This window comes from Aotus nancymaae, unplaced genomic scaffold (genome assembly GCF_030222135.1).
Source record: "Aotus nancymaae isolate 86718 unplaced genomic scaffold, 86718_ANA_hifiasm-v0.15.2.pri h1tg000011l, whole genome shotgun sequence".
NCBI classification, from domain to species: domain Eukaryota; kingdom Metazoa; phylum Chordata; class Mammalia; order Primates; family Aotidae; genus Aotus; species Aotus nancymaae.
The window spans coordinates 65,330,527-65,352,506 of NW_026988422.1; positions in this window are offsets into that span (position 1 = coordinate 65,330,527).

The window sequence follows — 21,980 nt, forward strand, 5'->3', positions numbered from 1 at the left end:
AGAGCTCATTTAAATTTTGGAATAAATATCAAATCTTTTGCCTATTTACTTATTATTACTCTTAACACAATGAAGAGAATATTGATTCTTAACATAACCTCTGAAATGGACAAATATACCGTGTGCATGCAAAATCACCCAGCACCTTGGCTGACCATTCATAGCCTGGGCCAGTACTAACAGCATGCCCGAAGGAGAGTATATTAGAGTTAAGAGAAGGAATTGTCCAGACAACTTGGGCAAGGTCACCTCAAGTACTTTTTTTGTTTGTTTTTGAGTTAGAGTCTCACTCTGTCACCGAGGCTGGAGTGCAGTGGTGTAATCTCGATTTACTGCAGTATCTGGCTCCTGGGTTAATGCAATTCTCATGCCTTAGCCTCCCAAGTAGCTGGGATTATAGGTGTGTACCACCATGTCTGGCTAATTTTTGTATTTTTAGTAGAGAGGGGGTTTCGTCATGTTGGCCAGGCTGGTCTCAAACTCCTGACCTCAAGTAATGCCCCTGCCTCGGCCTCCCAAAATGCTGGGATTACAGGCATGTATCTCAAGTATCTTTTATTTTTTTTTTTTTTGAGATGGGGTTTTGCTCTTGTTACCCAGGCAATGGAGCAATTTCGGCTCACCGCAACCTCCGCCTCCTGGGTTCAAGCAATTCTCTTGCCTCAGCCTCCCGAGTAGCTGGGACTACAGGTATGGTACTACAGGCATTCACCACCATGCCCAGCTAATTTTTGTATTCTTAGTAGAGACGGGGTTTCACTATTTAAGGCTTTTTTTCCTGATAAAAAGCTAGTCAAAATATTCCAAAAAAATATTATTTTGCAGTTGCATTTAAATACTTTGCAGTTGCATCTAAATACTTTGCAGTGTCAGAAAAAGAGCACGATTTTTTTTTAAAAGAAGAAAACATAAGGTCAATGGATTTGGGAAGGGTCTTGATTCCCTTAACAATAGCATCATCCCTTTGCCTAGTTATGGATTCCCTTCCTATCAGAGACAGTGCTTTTAATGGCTCCATTTCCTTGTTATACAATGCAGCCAGGAAAGGTAATAGGCAGACTGGATTAGCTCTGAAAATGCAGACAAATATGACAAGGTAAAAGGCTAGCTATGAAGCTGGTTAGCTCATAAATAACAAAAACGTGACAAAAACTTGCAAGAAGAAAATATGAACAATTTGTATGGCTGTGGTGTTGCAGGAACAAGTGTGTCTGAGTGATCATGCCAGCTAAAGAGATGCTCTGAGCTGGAATATTTGCCAAGGTGACTCTTCTCTCCATGGCGCTTTTAAAGGTTCTTTCTGTACTTCCCTCCAAGCCCCACTCTCACCCTCCCATCCACCCAACAAATTCTTTGAAATTGTTAAAGATATGAAGCTGAATGCTTTAGGTTTTGTTTATGACATTGAGCCACACTAAATTTTTCTGAATGGAAGTCTAATGCTGTTTTTCTAAATAATATCTATGTATCGTTCCTTTATTAACATTCATATAAGGAAAAATGTGTTAAATTTTCTATATTTCAAATGACTCCAGAGTAGTGGGCTCTGTGAGGATTTTCCCGAGGGCTAGCATGAACAAAATACCTGAGGATCAAAAATCACTTTCTCCATATCTCTCAAATCCCATGCAATTATAAGTAACTGTCTGTTTTCTCCCAGTGGAAAAAAGTTCAACTAGGAAGGTAAAGCTGGAAGGAAACTTAGAAAACATTGTTCAATGCCCTCATTTCCTAAAATGAAGAAGTCAGAAGAAAATAAGCCATAACATGAATTTGTGGTGGAACCAGAGCAGGAAAATAGGAACCCAGCTACAAATTTATTGCTAACATGAGGGAATATCTATATCTATATCCATATCTATATATCTATGTCTATATCTGTATACATATAATATATGCCTATGTATGCATACAATATACGATACATATATCCCTGCATGTTCACAATAAACTAACTGCATGCACACACACATATATATAATATGTGCATATAGCTTAAATTCTAATTTAATCTAGCACATATACACACATATATGTATATACATACATATATATATAATGTGAATATAGCTTAAATTCTAATTTAATCTAACCTTCTTTACTACTCAAAATGTGATCTGGGGACCATCAGCACTGTTGCCACCAGGAGCTTGTTAGAGATGCAGAATTTCAGGCTGCAGCCCAGACCTACTAAATCAGAACCTGCATCCCAATAGGATCCCTAGGAGATTAAATTTAAAAAGCTCTGTTCTAACAATTCCTGGCTTTCTATGTTAATAAAGCATAGTTAATCAGAGTCCCAAAATAATCCCAAATTTTCATTCTATGTGTTGATTTTGCATCTATCTTTTCTCACCTTCACTAAATTTTACAGGTACTTTCAACTACTACAAAATGAAATGATAGTGAAATTTATCACTTCCATTCCTTCCTTGCCTTTTAGTAGAAAGGGTTATCTTCAGTTCAGATTTTGCCTCCTCCTATTTAAATAATTGTTAATAATATTGCATGTTTGTTCTCTCAAAAGTGTACTAAGTACATTGTACCCATTATCTCATTTAATACATGCAGTAATGGTGTGAGGTAATAATGATCATAATCTCCATTTTACATAAGAGAAGACTGAGGTTGGAAGAGATCAATTGACAGCTGCAATGTGTCAGAACCTGGACTCGAACCTAGATTTAACTTATTCCAGAGTATAAACATTAATTACAGTATATATTGCTTCTGTAGTCCAAAATTCTAATTTTTTATTTCTCCCAACATTTATGCCTCAAAAAAATTTAATTATCTTACCAAGTAAAAGTTAGACATCAAATTTAGCACAATTAGGAGTGCCTAGTGGCCACTTGAGCAATATTTGTCAGATAAATGTGTGAGTAAATGAAAAGACTCAAGTCTCTCTGATAAGAAAGCACATGGTCTCTCCGTAACACCAGGAGAAAGAGGACATGTTCGTCAGAATGGACATTTCCCATTTGGGGGCTGTGTTTACTTGTTGTCTCTGATCCTTCCACCTGCTTTCTGCTTTTCTTTACCTCTGACCCTTATGTTAATACAATACCATATAGTTCTACTAAATTTTCAGTTTTTAGAGTAGAAAGTAGCCTGCCAGAGGATTAAGGCCAAATCTAGTGACATCCTTCTTTGGAAGTTACTATTTTCTTTCTGAGCTACTATTTTAGAGATTCTCAGAAAGCCCTGTGAAGACTTTTTTTTTTTTTTTTGAGACCGGGTCTCGCTCTGTCACCCAGGCTGGAGTGCAGTGGTGCAATCTTGGCTCACTGCAACCTCCTCCTCCCAGGTTCAAGCAATTCTCCAGCCTCAGCCTCCTGAGTAGCTGGGATTACAGGCATGTACCACCATGCTCCGGCAAATTTTTGTATTTTTAGTAGAGATGGGGTTTCACCATGATGGTCAGGCTGGTCTCGAACTTCTGACCTCATGATCCACCCACCTCAGCCTCCCAAAGTGCTCAGCACCCTGTTAAATCTTAATCTTCTTTCATCTCCTGGGAATTTTAGAGCTAGAGCATCAGGCTTTAAGGCTTTGAGACCTTTTCACTCTAGTGTCAGTAAAAAGATCAAGAACCAATCTCTGGGGAGGGAATAAAAATATAGGGACCCTGAATGCCCAGAGACTAGGAGAGATGGGGCATGGGGAAAAACCAGGGCTGAACCATTTAAGAGTCATACCAGGAGGACTGAAGATAATTGCCGGGCTGGCTTTGACAGGGAGGGTAAAAGGTGGCAGGAGACGTGATACAAGAAGACAAGGGTCACACCTCTCTGAGCCTTACTTCTTAACATAAAAAGCAATAGCAATGGGCTACAGTGTTTTTTGTTCCTTTTGTTTGGGAAGTTTTTTTTTTTGGTAAAGGAGCAAGCTGCATTCTGGAGGCAACCTCCCTTGGGGCAAGTGAGCTGCGTACAGCTCCAGTTGGTCTGTGGTCTCTCCCCTGGCCTGACCTTTTACCCTGATCAGTGGTTCTCTTTCTGGGAACAGTCTCAACACCCTATGATGCCCATTGCACCAGCTGATTTTCAGACCTTCAAAGGCATTGCAGTATGTATTTTTCCACCTCCTGGGGAAACCAGAGAACAGGTACAAGCCTAAAGGAATGTTTCAAGATTTGCCAGAGGAATTATTTTTTAACTTCTGAGATGACAATGCTGATCTGAATGTCATCCATTATTTTGCTATTTTATTTTGTAAATGATTAATATATTAAAAAGAGTCCTTGCCACATATGCATTCATTGATTCCGTGTGTGTGTATGTGTGTGTGTGTGTGTGTGTGTGTTTGATTTGATTTAGTTTCCAGTGTGGAAAAACATCTTTGCTTACAAATTTATGGTCCTTTAGCAGGGAATATATGAGGAATTGATTCAGGTATCCTCATTCATTCAACCCAGATATGTGGAGGGAGCATCAGCCATGTGTAGATATTATGCAGGAATTGGAGATAAAGAAAAACATAAAATACAGCCTCTCATTTTAAGGAACTCTTACTCCAGTGGAGAAGAGATAGATCTGCAAACAGGCCATTGTAATATAAAGTCGGAAATTATATAGAGGAGATGGCAATAGAGTGTTATGGGAACACAGAGGAGGGCGGAGCAGGCTCTGTTTGGGAAATTAGCTGAAGTTTCATGGAGGGCATGCTATCTGCAGATGGTGCAAAAGTGGAATTGTACATTATTTCTCTAACCTTGAGATGACATTTGATTGCATAAGGGCTTAGCAATGAATCTTTCCCCTTTTCTGCACTCTCTCTATTCAGCAAACAATTACAATTAGCAGAAATGAATCAAAGTAAATTGTGTAAGGTTAAAAGTAAAAGCTACACTTTGCCAAGGTAGGTTGGCTCCTGGAAGCTGCAGAGAGCACTCCATTTTATAGTTTTTGTGATTAAGGTTTTCTCCACCAGTCCCTTTACTGGAAATAGGTAAGCAAAGCAAGTGGGCTAGCATGCAACATCACAGATCCTAGTATTTCATTCCTCCCTCCTTCTGGCGGACTTGGCAGGATGTCATTTGCCCGGCGCACGAGGAAAATAAAATTGCTTGTATGAGGCCCTGGTTACAGTGAAGAACGGGGGAAGCAGGAGGAATTCAATCTTTGGCTTAGAAAAATCTAATTCTCTCAAGGTATATTGAAGTCTGCAAGGCAGTTATCTTTCTGAGCAGCTAGATGCAACCTGGAAATGTAGCTCCTAATAGCCTTGGTGAGATTAAGTGAAGTTTCTGTGACTGTGGTCATCGCACACAGGTTACGAAGGTATTGATGCCTTTCTTCCCCTCCCCCAACCCGAGTCAGCCTGTACCTGTGATCCCTTCCAGGCTCCTCTACCCCATGCCTTCCACCTCTTCCCCACTGCTTCCAATCCACTGACACTCTCTATTGGAGGAAGGAGAAATAAGTGGCTTGACAGCTTTGAAGGATAAGTTTAATAGAAATTGATGGAAGTGGTTCAAGAGGGCCACCATTCTATTATTCTTGCTGCAAGAAAGGTTATCAGAACTTGATGGAGCCAAACTTTCTTGCTGACGTATTTTGTGACTGAGGAGTCTTGCTGTTTACTGGACTTGCAAGGGAATTGGGACAGAAGTTGAAAGGGAAATTGAACTGTAATTGATATAATGTCAGTCACAGGATGGTGGGAGGGAATAGAGCTGTGGTATGGTTTTTGGATAGGGTGGGAAATTACTGCTCCAAAGTTGGCATGAAGGCCTTTTGTTGTAAAAAGTGTAATTTGAGAAGTCAATTTGTGGATCTAGTTTCATTATAGAGGATGTAGTCTTTCAAACTGAAATATATATTGGCAAATATGTGAACAGACTTGGTGACACTATTTTATGTCTAATATTCTTCGCATGTAACAGTTAATCTCTGAAGAAAATTAGACTTCTTAGACAAAAGACACTTTAGCAGCCACTGCCTGGAATTGTGGTTTGGATTTTGATTTAAATTTAGTGTTTCTTCTTTTGTTTTTACTTCTTTCCTTCCTTTCTCTCTTCCTCACTTCCTCCCTCTTTCTCTCCTATGTCTATGTTTCTTTCTTACTTACTTATAACTTCAGTAGCCCCTTCAAAACATACAGAATGGAATAATATTTTAAAGTATACCCTCAAAATCCTTGCCTATACCACAACTCAGGCTAAGTGACCTTCCTGAAAAACGAGATACCCACAGACTCACAAGTAGCATAGTTTTTCTTTTTTGATCATTTGCAAAACAGGTATACACTTATTATTACCTCATGATTCTTGTAATTGTCAATGAAAGAAACCAACTTAAACTGACTTAAGAAAGACAAAGGGAGAAGTATTGGCTTACAAAAATGGGAAGTTCAAAGATAGCTCTGAGGTTTCCTCTGCTAGAGGGAAGGCCTCCAAGGATAGCGCCAGGGCTGTCTCTGCCATCGTCTCTAGACTCTCTTTCTGTTTGTGTTCTTCAGATGATGGGCTGATGGTAGCATTAAGCTCCTATCCCACAGTAAAGAGTCAAAAAGAAGTGTTCTTTTTCTGAATTTTATGTAGTATTCTCTTGGAAGGAAACTGACCTGCTGTGACTAGCTGATGTGCCCACTGTGGCTTAGGGAGTGAAGGACAGTGATAGGTCAGGCTTTTATTCAACTCTTACAGCCCGTAAACAGATGGGCACTGTGATCAGTCTTGCTGGAATCACATGGAATAGGAGGAAAGAGACAGTACCCAAAAGGAAAGAACAGGGCTAAAAACACAAATATAATAGTTGTCTACTATTTTACTCTCCTGGTAGTCTTTTAGGTGGCTTTCACTCTGGGAAAGGATAACATTCTCTAGCTAGGAATATACTTTGGTTCTTCTCTTTAGACGTTCCAAGTCCTATATAGCATCTGACATCAGCTTACCTTTTTGACTTTATTTTCCTTTATTCCTAGAGTCATATCTAGGCTCCAGCCAAACATGATCTGTCATTCTCTCAATATTTCTTCTCCAGGCCTTTGTTTTGAGGGCTCTAGGTTGTCAGAATGAGGGTGCTCTCACAAATTAAAAAACAGATTTTTTAAAAGTTTCTATTTCTTTTTTTTTGAGATGAAGTTTTGCTCTTATTCCCAGGCTGGAGAGCAATGGAGTGATCTTGGCTCACTGCAACCTCTGCTTCCAGGGTGAAAACTTCTATTTCTTTATTTCTGAAATTGAACCAAGGGTTAGATTTTTTTTTTTTCAAGATGCAATAACCCTGACTAGCATTTGAATAATGTCATTTTTTTTTTCTGGTTCTTTTGCTGCTCTTCCAGCTAATTAAAGACAGTTGTGTTTTATACTGCATTGTCCTAATCTATTTTGTTATATGTACCTCTAATTAATTTTTTTATATTTCTTTTTAGAAATATTTTTGTTTTTTTTCTTTCATTTTAAGTATTCTGGACAACAGCAAAAGACATAAAACACTTAAATTATTATGTTGTCAGAGTAGATTGAAATAGACACCGAGACCAGCTCGGCTGTAGAGACCCCCACCCAGGCGGTGCTGAAGGAATTAAGAAGCAGACACCCAGATAGAACCACAAAGGGGTATTATCCGGGGGCCAACAGCCTTCCGAGCTGAAAGCCTCAGGGCGCTAATAGCATTCCACGCCGAGGGCCTCGAGCAGACTCTGACCCACATATTTATTCCCTCTGAATAGGTGATTATTATTAACAAACAGGTGTTTGGTGTTTTCTCATAGAACAAAAATGCTTACCACTGATCAAGGACAAACCAGAAAGTATTCTCCACAAGGGAGCCATGGGGGCAAGGTCACATGTCCCATGCTTAAAGAATTGTTTTAACCAGTGTATGATATACATATACTGTTTTGCTACTTTAGAATGCCCCAAGCAGTTTTGCACTTGGATAAGGCGGCTAAGTTTTCCTTGCCATAGTTCTCAGCAAACAATACAATTTATCATACACATTAGGACTTGTCCCAATAAATAGAGGTAGTGGCTGTGAATGTCTGACAACAAAATCAGGCCCTGGATAAGAAAATCCCCCAAATCTCCTGTAGCATTTTGGTTAATAGTGCCTGTTTTACATTTTTGAGTGTGGATTGCCATTGCAACAGTTGCAACAAAAGAGGTAGGAGATTCAATAAACATATTGGAAAATTAGAATCTGGGGAAACTCCTTGGAAAGTTTGCTTTCTTTGAGTTTTTCAAGCAATGTGAAAATGGGAATATCTTCATTTCCTGTACTGTATTCTTAGATCTTTAATAACCACAATAGTATGGGGGCAGGGAAAACATTTTGCAGTTTTAGCTTAATAACTAGTACCTTCCTTTCGTTTCTAATACCCTCTTTCTCTTATTTCCCACATTGCAGCCTTCAGTCTTTCAAGACTCAATTTGTGCTTAACGGTCTCTGTGAAGCTGTCTCTGATAGCTGGGCTGAAAATACTGTTTCTGTTATCCTCTAAAACAGTTGTTCTCAAACTGTGGTCACTGGGTCAGCAGCATCAGTAACACCTGGGTACTTGTTAGAGCTGCAAATTCTTGGGCCTTGCTTCAGACCTACTGAATCAGAAACTGGTGGTGGGGCTTGGCAATCTGGCTTAACAAGCCCTCCAGGTGATTCTGACATACGCTAAAATCCGAGCACTCTAACTCGAAAACTTAGCATTCCGCCTCGTATTTACATGGGGAAGGTATTATATCTGCCCTACTAGATAACGTGCTACTGGAAGGAGTTTTATGCCCTATTGCTTTTGAAGGCCCATATGAAAGGTAAAGGACATTGCAAACTGAAAGTCTGTAGATGCTTGGGCATAGTAGGGTGTAGAGCTTACATAAGAAAGAGAGAAGGAATCAGGATCCTAATCCAGTTTCTCAATTTTCCAAATTGCCTTCTTCTTTGACTGAATGGACTGAATAATTGTTAAATTCCTGTTAAACTTTATGGCCACATCCCTATTTTGCTTTATGTGGCATCTGCCTGAACACAAAATAGGTGTGCTCTCATGATGTAGGCACTAGATATACATTCGTTGATGATAATTTTCCATTTTTATATTCTAGTAATTGCAGTATTATTGCTTAGAGCTTTTGTGGAGTCTGCTGGTCAAGTTTAAGTAAAGGGTAAATCTCCTTTAATTTAAACATGTAGAACAGTCTGTTAAACATTTTTTGTTCTTCAGAAGACACTGTTCCATCCCATCAAAACAGACTTTTACTCATTTCAGGTGTTGCCGTGAGGTTGCCGAGCTCTCTGGGTGTCTAACCTTGCCTTCTTGTCATCAGCTACTAAAACTACTAAAATAGAAGAATGCTTAACCGCTCCAGCTGTTAAAACATTAGTACATGCTTTGGTGAGTGCAAATTTAAATACTTTGAATGGCCCTTTAGGGGATCTTCCTTCTCTGTTTTAACTTAAAGTTCCATCAAAATTCAGCCATAGTGTTACCTTTTTCAGTCCCTGGAAGTACTCACATTTCTTCATTATTCCCAGAAAAGGTTCAGTTAGCCATTGCTCTAAAGAATATTGTTTAAGCTGTTGGTTTCTTATTTAAAATTAATCAGCCAAAACTCTAGTGACTTATTGGTGTTGCCTTCTACCTTGACTCCAAGATTTTATTACCCTAGAATTTCAAATCATTCTTATAGAATGGGTCAGGATTAGATTAGCAAAAAGTGAATCAAGGGGGATTGTTTTTCACCTTACCTGCCTTATAGAACTATAGTGCCATAACCAGCTCACAACCTATTTCTGATTCTTGAATTCTACATTTATTCCTGTTTCTCTCTTCTTATTTTAAATTCACATTCTGTCTTATATAAATATTGGCTTCTTATACTTTGTCTACTAAATTTTATAGGATTTTCCTCTAAACGCTCTGGTTTGCTTATTCTTCTATATTTTCTCAATTATTTTGGACTTTAAGAAATATATCAAATGTTACCAAATTTTATAACATAGTTTCTTACCTTTCTATACAGCTCTAGATCACTATTCTAACTATAATCCACTTAGTTATCTAAGAACTTGCTACTGAAAACATGATCTGTGTAGCAGTATCACTGACATCATCCCAGAAATGTTGACCCTTGGGCCCACCCAAGACTTAACTGAATCAGGACCTACATTTTAAAATCTGAGAAAAACAGTTCTAATAGGCATCTTCCAATTAATTAAGCCTAGACATAATTTTTGGCTTTGTTCTCCATCCAGTTTCTCGCTGGGCATCCTCCCTTCCTGTTCCCCATCTCCCACTGTCCCAGCCCCATTTCTTTCTTTCCTTCACTCCTTTCATAAAATCTATTGAAAAGTTTCATGATATCTACCTGCAATGTACATTGCAAATGAATATCATTCAGTCTCCTGAGAATAATAGTAGTGTTTATCTCACAAGCTTTTATAAAGACAAAATGACACACTCCATATAAAGTGCTCAACATATTAACTAACACATAGAAAGCACCATATATACTTTGGTTAAAGGCAATGCTTCATTCAGGTATAACTGACCTATAATAAACTACACGTATTTAAGTTGTACAATTTTATGAGTCTTAACATATGTATAGACTCATTAAACCATCTCTACAATTAGGAAAATTCTCATCTTGAATTGTAATCCCCAGATAGTTGAGGGAGGAACCTCGTGGGAGGTGATTGAATCATGGGGGCAGTTTCCCCTATGCTGTTCCTATAATAGTGAGTGAGTTCTCACAAGATCTAATGGTTTTATAAGTGTTTGTCAAGTTCCTCCTTCACTTGCTTTTTTCCCTGCTGCTTTGTGAAGATGTGCCTGCTTTCCCTTTGCCTTCTGCTATGATTACAAGTTTCCTGAGGCCTCCCCAGCCATGTGGAACTGAGTCAATTAAACTTCTTTTCTTTATAAATTACCTAGTCTTGGGTATTTTTTTTATGGCAGTGTATAAACAGACTGGCACACTGAGTCTTAGCTAAGCAAAGTTACTAACCAAAGCACACAAAGTCAGAGAAAATGCCTAGACCTCAACTCAAGTCCTGCAGATTCTGAAACATCTTCCCCATTCACTGTTTCACATTCTATGGGTAAATAACTAAGAAATTATTTTTGGTAATTATTTTAAAATTTCTCTTCTATGAAAGATCTTCCATTAGCATTTCAGTTTGGGGATTATAGGACATTATTAGTTTGTTTCCATTTGTATCCTCTGGCTCTTTGGCTTTTTCAACATAACTGCCCTGCCATGATGGGCTTGGGCCTTTGGGACAGCAGAGGCTGACGGATTCTGTTTCACAATTTGCTTACCCTGCCTCCTATCTTTTGTTTACTCAAGGTTTCCGGCTCTCCTTTCCTGCTCCTATCCTTGAATCTGTGCTTCAAGCCCCAACTTTTGTTCCAGATTTTCTATTGAATTATTGCCTCATTAGGTCTCATTTTCCCAGAAAACTATATAAACAAAATATAAGGTGGCCTTCTCACCTTATATTTTGATTATTGATTCTGTGAGATTCTTGGCAGTGATAGCATACAATGCTTTGGGCAGGTGACTCTGTTTCCACCAACCTAGTCCGTGCCCAAATCCCATGGCTCACATATCTTCAGAGAAGAAAAATCAGATACTGGAGTCAGTGAACCAGGTAAACTTTCAGAGATTACACAAATTTGTCTTAGAAAAGAGTCTGCTATTGTGTTTTGATGTCTGTGACATTGCTGTTTGTTTGGAGCTGTGCTCTACATCATCTGCTATTATTACATTTGTCATATCAATAAGTCAGAGGCAATTATGAAACTGCCATCTCCATCCTTTCCATTTAGCAAGGCTGTCTAATTCTGCAACTATTAATAGCCTTCTTATTCCTCTTAGTTTATCATCCTTCTTTTCTGTGCTTCTTTTCTGCAACTTTATTGCTGGTACTGACCTGGCTTGTGAGATAGTTGCATGTAGAGGATGTTAAGAAATTAAACAATAGACTAAGGAGGGATGGATCCAAGATGGCCGTATAAGAACAGCACTGGAGTGCAGTCCCCAGCGAGAACAATGCAGAGGGTGTGTGATCACCACATTTCCAACCAAGTTATTACTGCCCACAGACCAGGAGATTCCTGGGCTGAAAAGTGCCATGAGTTTCCAGCATGGCTATTTCAGCTGGCGCAGCGGGTCTCCGTGCAAAAACTCACACAAATCTGGTTGGCTGTTTCAACTGGCATCTGGAGTGCCTGGGAGACAGAGCAACCCATTCAACTGAAAAAAGGGGGCTGAAACAGGGAGTCAGGTGATCTGGCTTGGTGGGTCCCACCCCCACAAAGACCAGCTATCTGAAATGCTCTGGATTGAGAGTTTCACAGCAAGTGCAGCTGGAGCCAGGAAAGTCCAGCTCTGTGGGGGGAAGGACATCCACAGATGTCCAAGGCAGTCCACCACTACCAAGGCAGTGTGCCATTACTGATGCAATCCGCCAATACTGAGGCAGTCTGCCATTACTGAGGCAGACCATCATTACTGAGGCAGTTCTAACTATACCTCTATAAACAAAACCGCAAGGAAGTTCACACAGCAGCTGGGCAAAGCCCATGGCAGCTCAGAAATGCTTTTGCTGGCAGACTGTGACTAGGCTACCTCCTTGCTGGGCAGGGCATTCTGAAAAAAGGCAGCAGCTGTCAGGAACTTATAAATAAATCACCACCTTCCCAGAACAGAGCACCAAGAAAAAAAGGCGGTTATGAGTTCTGCTGCAGTAGACTTAAACGCACCTGCCCAGTAGCTCTCAATGGAACAACAGAGCTCACAGCTCAGCAATTGAGCTCCTATAAGGGACAGACTGTCTCCTTAAGCAGCTCCCCGACCCCCGTATATCCAAAGAGACACCTCATAAAGGAGAGCTCAGGCTGACTTCTGGTGGGTATCCTTCTGGGATGAAGATAACAGAAGAAGAAACTGGCAGCAGCTCTTACTGTTCTGCAGCAGCCTCAGGTGATTCCCAGGCAAGCAAGATCTGGAGTGGACCTCTAGCAGTCCTACAGCAGAAGGACCTGTTAGAAGGAAAACTAAAAAACAGAAAGAAATAACTTCATCATCAACAAAAACGACATTCACTGAGAGACCCCATCCAAAAGTCACCAGCTACAAAGACCACAGGTAGATAAATCCACAAAGATGGGAAGAAACCAGCACAAAAAGGATGAAAACACCCAAAGCCAGAATGCCTCTTCTCCTCCAAGGGATCACAACTCCTCACTAGCAAGGGAACAAAGCTGAGTGGCGAATGAGTCTGATGAATTGACAGAAACAGGCTTCAGAAGGTGGGTAATAACAAACTTCTCTGAGCTAAAAGAACATGTTCTAACCCAATGCAAAGAAACTAAGAACCTTGACGAAATGCTAACAAGTATAAACAATTAGAGAAGAATATAAATGACCTGATGAAACTGAAAAACCCAACACAAGAACTTTGCGAAGCATACACAAGTTTCAATATTTGAATTGACCAAGCAGAAGAAAAGATATCAGAAATTGAAGATCAACTCAATGAAATAAAATGAGAAGGCAAGATTAGAGAAAACAGAGTGAAAAGAAATGAACAAAGCCTACAAGAAATATGGGATTATGTGAAAAGACCTAATCTACTTTTGATAGGTGTACCTGAATGTGACAGAGAGAATGAATCCAAGCTGGAAGACACTTTTCAGGATATTATCTAGGAAAACTTCCCCAACAAAGCAAGGCAGGCCAACATTCAAGTCCAGGAAATACAGAGAACACCACAAAGATATTCCTCAAGAAGAGCAAGCCCAAGGCACATAATCGTCAGATTTACCAGGGTTGAAATTAAGGAGAAAATGTTAAGGGTAGCCAGAGAGAAAGATCAGGTTACCCACAAAGGGAAGTCCATCAGACTCACAGTGGATCTCTTGGTAGAAACCCTACAAGCCAGAAGAGAGTGGGGGCCAATAGTCAACATCCTTAAGGAAAAGAACTTTCAGCCTAGAATTTCATATCCAGCCAAACTAGGCTTCATATGTGAAGAAGAAATAAAATCCTTTATGAAAAAGCAATTGCTGAGAGATTTCTTCACCACCAGGCCTGCCTTACAAGAGTTTCTGAAAGAAGCACTAAACATGGAAAGGAACAACCAGTACCAGCCACTCCAAAAATGTACCAAATGGTAAAGAGCATTGACACAATGAAGAAACTGCATCAACTAATGGGCAAAACAACCAGCTAGCATCAAAATGGCAAGATCAAATTAACACATAACAATATTAACCTTAAATGTAAATGGGTTAAATGCCCCAGTCAAAAGTCACAGACCAGCAAATTGGAGAAAAAGTCAAAACCTATTGGTGTGCTGTATCCAGGAAACCCATCTCACATGCAAGGACACACATAGGCTGAAAATAAAGGGATGGAGGAAGATTTATCAAGCAAATGGAGAGCACAAAAAAGGAGGAGTTGCAATCCTAGTCTATGATAAAATAGACTTTAAACCAACAAAGATCAAAAGAGACAAAGAAGGGCATTACATAATGGTAAAAGGATCAATGCAACAAGAACAGCTAACGATCCTAAATATATATGCACCCAATACAGGAGCACCCAGATACATAAAGCAAGTTCTTAACGACCTACGAAGAGACTTAGACTACCACACAATGATAGTGGGAGACTTTAACACTCCACTGTCAATATTAGACAGATCAATGAGACAGAAAAATAAAAAGGATATCCAGGACTTGAACTCAGATCTGGACCAAGCGGACCTAATAGACATCTACAGAACTCTCCACCCCAAATCCACAGAATATACATTCTTCTAAGCACCACATCACACCTACTCTAAAATTGACCACATAATTGGAAGTAAATCACTCCTCAGCAAATGCAAAAGAACAGAAATCATAACAAACAGTCTCTCAGACCACAGTGCAATGAAATTAGAACTCAGGATTAAGAAACTAACTCAGAACCCACAGCTTCATGGAAACTGAACAACTGCCTCTTGAATGTTGACTGGATAAACAATGAAATGAAGGCAGAAATAAACATGTTCGTTGAAACCAATGAGAATGAAGACGCAACATACCAGAATCTCTGGGACACATTTGAAGCAAAGACTTAAACATAAGACCTAACACCATAAAAACCCTAGAAGAAAACCTAGGCAAACCCATTCAGGACATAGGCATAGGCATATAGGCAAGGACTTCATGGCTAAAAGACCAAAAGCATTGGCAACAAATGCCAAAATAGTCCAATGGGATCTAATTCAAGTCCAGAGCTCTGTACGGCAAAAGAATCCATCATTAGAGTGAACCAGCAACCAACAAATTGGGAAAAAATTTTTGCAATCTACTCATCTGACAAAGGGCTAATATCCAGAATCGATAAAGAACTAAAACAGATTTACAAGAAAAAACAAACAAACCCTTTCAAACGTGGGTGAAAGATATGAATAGACACTTTTCAAAAGAAGACATTTATTAGGCCAACAAACATATGAAAAATGCTCATCATCATTGGTCATTAGAGAAATGCAAATCAAAACCGCATTGAGATACCATCTCATGCCAGTTAGAATGGCAATCATTAAAAACTCTGGAGACAACAGATGCTGGAGAGGATGTGGAGAACTAGGAATACTTTTACACTGTTGGTGGGAGTGTAAATTAGTTCAACCATTGTGGAAGACCGTGTGGCAATTCCTCAAGGACCTAGAAATAAAAATTCCATTTGACCCAGCAATCCCATTACTGTGTATATATCCAAAAGATTATAAATCATTCTATTATAAAGAGACATGCACACGTATGTTCATTGTGGCACTGTTTACAATAGCAAAGATCTGGAACTAACCCAAATGCCCATTGATGATAGACTGAACAAGGAAAATGTGGCACATATACACCATGGAATACTATGCAGCCATAAAAAACGATGAGTTTGTTTCCTTTGTAGGGACATGGATGAACCTGGAAACCATCATTCTCAGCAAACTGACACAAGAACAGAAAATCAAACACCGCATGTTCTCACTCATAGGTGGGTATTGAACAATAACACATGGACACAGGGAGGGGAGCATCACACACTGAGATCTGTTAGGGGGGAATGGGGAGGGACAGCGAGGGGTAGGGAGGTTGGGGAGAGATGGCATGGGGAGAAATGCCAGATATAGGTGACGGGGGATGGAGGCAGCAAAACACATTGCCATGTGTGTACCTATGCAACAATCCTGCATGTTCTGCACATGTACCCCAGAACCTAAAGTGCAATAAAATATATATATATAAAATAAAAAATAAAAAAAAATTAAACAATATTGGTTGCACCAACTTGAAGTAATACAGAATTATTTTCGTAGTGGTGCCTAGTATGTACATGGCACCATTAATTATGTAAAATATTTTTAAATGGAGAAAAAAGATAATATTCTTAAGGTGTGGATCTGAATATGATCATTGGATTATATAAGAAATTGTTTCACTGGTAGAAGAGAGTTCGGTGATTTCACCAAAAATTTCATATCATGTCATAGACTTTCAGTCTGGCCAAGAAGCAGAGAGTTCACACTTAATTTATCTTTCTCACATCTAGTATGCTAAGGAATAATAATGAAAATAAATGTTCACTTCAGTAGCATTTGGAATTTTGAATTGGCACCTAAAATTATGCTTCTAAAAGCCTCATTTCTGTGGAGCCAGAGATTTTAGAGATGAAGGCCAAATCCTAAGTGTGTGTGCTTACATCTGGGTTGTAAGTCTCTCTACCCAATGATCTGCTCTTACTTAACAAATGCTATGTAGGAGGAGAGAAATGCAACTTCATGACAGCTTATAGGAAAGGGGAAAAATTGAATATCTAGAATTACAATTATTAATCTTGACTCTTTTGCTTATAATTTTGTTTCTTTATCTGTAAAATAGTGGTATTATAATATGAGTAGTGTTCAAAAAGATCATGGAAAAAGTGCATTATGAATGGAATTCAAAAATTTTTTGCACCTAAATAAACTCATACTAACATAACATGTCTGAACAGAATGTAGTTTGAAACACTCAGAAGGAAAAGACATCAGTTTGAAAAGAGCAGAATTCACATTAAGTGTAATGTGAATTCTGCTGAATATTTTTATTTATTTATTTATTTATTTGAGACAGAGTCTTGCTCTGTCATTGAGGCTGGAGGGCAATGGTGTGACCATGGCACACTGCAGCCTTGATCTCCCAGGCTTAAGTAATCCTCCCACCTCAGTCTCCTGAGTAGCTGGGACTACAGGCACATGCCACCTTCCCTGGCTAACTATTTTGATTTTTTGTAGATAGGAGGTCTCACTATTTTGCCCAGGCTGGTCTCAAACTCCTGAACTCCAGTGGTCCTCCTGCCTTGGCCTCCCAAAGTGCTGAAATTACAGGCATGAGCCACCACACCTGGCCAAATTCTGCTAAAATTGAAGCAAGAATAAATATCAAATCTATAGACATGCTTGGGTGGAAGAGTGGCAAAATCATTGATGCCATATGAGAAGTTTATGCAGACAATGCCCAGAAGTTTACAAATGGATGATTTGTTTTAAGATGTCCACAGCAGCATTCCATGCATATCAATTTTTGAGGAAAAAAATTTATCTTTTTTTAAATATATATTTTATTGAGTTTTAGGTTTTGGGGTACATGTGAAGAACATGCAAGATTGTTGCATAGTTACACATATGGCAATGTGGTTTGCTGCCTTCCTCCCCATCAGCTATATCTGGCATTTCTCCCCATGCCATCCCTCCCGAACTCCCCAGCCCCCACTGTCCCTCCCCTAGTTCCCCCCCTACAGACCCCAGTTTGTGATGCTCCCCTCCCTGTGTCTGTGTGTTCTTATTGTTCAACACTCACCTATGAGTGAGAACATGCGGTGTTTGATTTTCTGTTCTTGTGTCAGTTTGCTGAGAATGATGGTTTCCAGGTTCATCCATGTCCCTACAAAGGAAACAAACTCATCGTTTTTTATGGCTGCATAGTATTCCATGGTGTATATGTGCCACATTTTCCCTGTCCAGTCTATCATCGATGGGCATTTGGATTGGTTCCAAGTCTGCTATTGTAAACAGTGCTGCAATGAACATTTGTGTGCATGTGTGTGCACACAAATTTGTGTGCAATGAACATAGAATGCTTTATAATCCTTCGAATATATACCCAGTAATGGGATTGCTGGGTCAAATGGAATTTCTATTTCCAGGTCCTTGAGGAATTGCCACACGGTCTTCCACAATGGTTGAACTAATTTACACTCCCACCAACAGTGTAAAAGTGTTCCTATTTCTCTATATCCTCTCCAGCATCTGTTGTCTCCAGAGTTTTTAATGATTGCCATTCTAACTGGCATGAGACGGTATCTCTTTTTTTTTTCTCTCTTTTTCTTTTTTTTGAGACAGTCTCTCTCTGTTGCCAGGCACCAGGCTGGAGTGCAGTGTCGCGATCTCAGCTCACTGCAACCTCCGCCTCCTGGGTTCAAGCAATTCTCCTGCCTCAGCCTCCCAAGTAGCTGGGACTACAGGCGTGTGCCACCATGCCCAGCTAATTTTTATATTTTTTAGTAGAGATGGAGTTTCACCATGTTGGTCAGGATGATCTCGATCTCCTGACCTTGTGATCCGCCCACCTCAGCCTCCCAAAGTGCTGAGATTATAGGCGTGAGCCACCGTGCCTGGTGAAATGGTATCTCAATGGAAAAAATTTATCTTGTTCATGTCCTAATTGAGGAGGACCAATGATTAACAACACTAACAATAACCAACACCATAGACATCTCTATTGGTTCAAGTTACACAATTCTGCCTGAAGAATTAAAGTTGAGCAAACTTTCCACTCAGTGGCTGTCAAAACTGTTGTGCCAGATCAACTGCAGAGAAGGGCAGAGCTTTCAATTGACATTTTTAAGAAATAGGGTTAAGATTCTGATGCCTCTTCAAAGAATTGTTACAGGAGATGAAACACGGCTTTACCAGTATAATCCTGAAGACAAAGTGCAATCAAAGCAATACCAAGAGGTGGAAGTGGTCCAATCAAAGCAAAAGCAGATGATCTATGAGGAAAGGTCATAGCAACAGTTTTTTGGGATGCTCAAGACATTTTGCTTGCTGACTTTCTGTAGGGCCAAGGAATAATAACATCTGCTTATTATGAAAGTGTTTTGAGAAAGTTAGCCAAATCTTTAGCAGAAGAATGCCAAGAAAAACTTCACTAGAGAGTCTTTCCTTATGACAATACTCTTGTTCATTCTTCTCATCAAACAAGGGTAATTTCACAAGAGTTTTGATGGAAAATTATTAGGCATTCACCTTGCAATCCTGATTTGGCTGCTTCTGACTTCTTTTTGTTTCCTAATCTTACAAAATCTGTGAAACTACGTCCACTTTTTTCGGTTACTAATGTAAAAAAGACTGTATTAATTACATTCCCAATACCCTCAGTTCTTTAGAGATGAACGAAATGGCTGGTATGATCACTTACAAAAGTGTCTTGATAAAGTTTATATATCTTTCAATTCAATTTTTCATGAAGTTTTTGAAGTTCCCTTGTATTATCTGAAAGATTAAAAAATTGAATATATTACTGGCAAATAGTGGGCACTTGACGATTGATAACTAAAATGACAATCATATTGACCTATCTTAGTGTTTTTTTTTTAAAAAAAAAACCAATTAACTGAATTCCAAAAACACATCCATCACGAAATGTGTTTTTTCCCCCTACTCATGAAGAAAATAGTTAAAAAGTAGATCTTAGGTTTTTATTCTCTACTACCTGATTTACATTTTAGTGATTGCCTTATCACTGATTTTACACTAAATTTAGAGGTGTGACTAAATAATTTTGTTTTACAGAATAAATTAAAAAATATTCTCAGAATTGTACTCCCTCTTTTCTCTTCCTTCTCCTTATCAACATAAAATATCATTTACTGAACACCTACGCACAGTATATGGCATACCATTCCTTGCTCTTTCCTAATTTTCTTGACTTTTTCTAAAATGTCTTCTATTATAGAAAGGAAATAAAATCATTGAAATGTATGACATTTCTTTTCTTTAAATAAATAGAGATGTATATAACTCTTGAAAAGAGATAGTATAAATATGTATTTTAGTAGCATTTTATCACAAACATTGGTGACAGTAGTTTCCTAAACAATAACCATATATTCAAAATAATGAGACAAACTGTTAGATTCTGGAAGAAAGAGGCAACTATTGTTTGTTTTCTGGTTTTTCTGGTTACTCATCAAAATATGTTGTTTTCTCCTTCATGTGACATCTTGCTTTCTCCTAAAAGGGAGAATTTTATCAACTTCTTTAAGAAGTAAAAGCAACAATGTAAAAATATTATGGCATGCTTCAAAGTTTGACTGTTTGAACAGCTAACTAAAGTAGTTTCTAATAAAACACGGGGGATTGGAAAATGGAGTTTCCTTCTTGTCTGATCAAAACGATGTCTGGGAGATGATATTTAGCTGAAAATGTGGAGGATGCTAAATGGAAACTTTATCCTTTAACACAAAATGTGGAAACAACCCATAACACATTGCTTAATTTTTCTGATTACGTAGTCAAAAGCAAAATTTCAGTTATCCTGGCACTTGGTAATCTATGGTCTTGTAAAACTTGCTAAATTAGACTAATCATGGTGCTTTCCATTTGAGTTTCTTTGGCCTATATTCTCTAAAATGGTGCATCAAAAGGAGAATTGACTATGTCGCAAGCAGAGTTGGCTCTAAAACTGGCTGCCAGTATGTAACCATGGGAAAATTACCTAGGAAGCAGATCAGTTCTCCTGATGATCCGTTAACCATATAACCAGTTCTGATAGTTTTTTAACAGCAATGTTAGTCAGTTTAACAGGAGTATGAATTATACTAAGTGTAATATGATAGCTGAGAAAAATGGTCAAGAATTAAAAAGCAATCACAAGAAGTTCAATTAAAAATGGTATTTTCTAGCCAACATTTTGACTTTTATACATGTTAGAATTGTTTCAGTTACTTCTTTTGGATGTGAATTTGGATGCTTTCGAATGTCATTTTATATATTTTTTCAAACTTCAAGTGCTTTTAATATTCTGTTGCCAATATCTCAAATGGCATATCAAGTTTCAGTTTGTATTTGTAGCCATTTAAAATTAAAATTTAATTCAAAAGCATGTGAAATAATCACAATTTTAAATTAAATTAAATTTTAATTTTAAATTAAATTGAGCTTCCATTTTAAGTGAAATCAAATCTTTATTTTAATTTAAGTTCAATTTTCAGTTATTTTGATTAAGGAAAAATTGAATTACATTAACTATTTAAATTAAATTAAGAATTTAAAATTAAATCTAAAAGCATCTTAAGTAAAAATAAATTGGAGAAAAATCTCATCAGGTATGAAATATAGAAATTCTATTTGCCAATAAGAGACAATTGGCAGTTATAATTTAACTGACATATTGGACATAAAAGGTTTAAAAATTTCAAAGTATGTAAAGAAAGTGGAGCTGTTGAGAATAATTTATTATGGTAAATGATATAATTAGTACCTCTAATATTCCTTGACTATGAATTAATAAATGCAAAGAATTTTAAAAATTGACTGAAAAATTCCTAAAACTGCTAAAATCTGACAAAACAGAAACTATGTTAAAATGGGTCTAGAGATCAATAGAAACTGAGAAATTCCTATACTAAATGTTGACATTTCTGTTTTGCTAGATTTCTCATCATGAGACACCAAAATTCAACCTTACTTTTAAGCTTTTGAAATATTCCTGTTTGGTTTTTAGTTTCCTCATGACTTACAGGTATAAAAACCATTTTCATCAAACCAGTAAACTTGATAAATAAAATGAATTAGATGTTTAGAAAGTTGGGTTTTGCAGAGTTAATTCTCAGGATAACATACTGCCAGTTGCTAACACCTCTAACCATCTGTTCCCACATCTGTAGGACGAGAATGATGATAACGTTGCCGTCTTCTTTTCTTGTTCTTTCATCT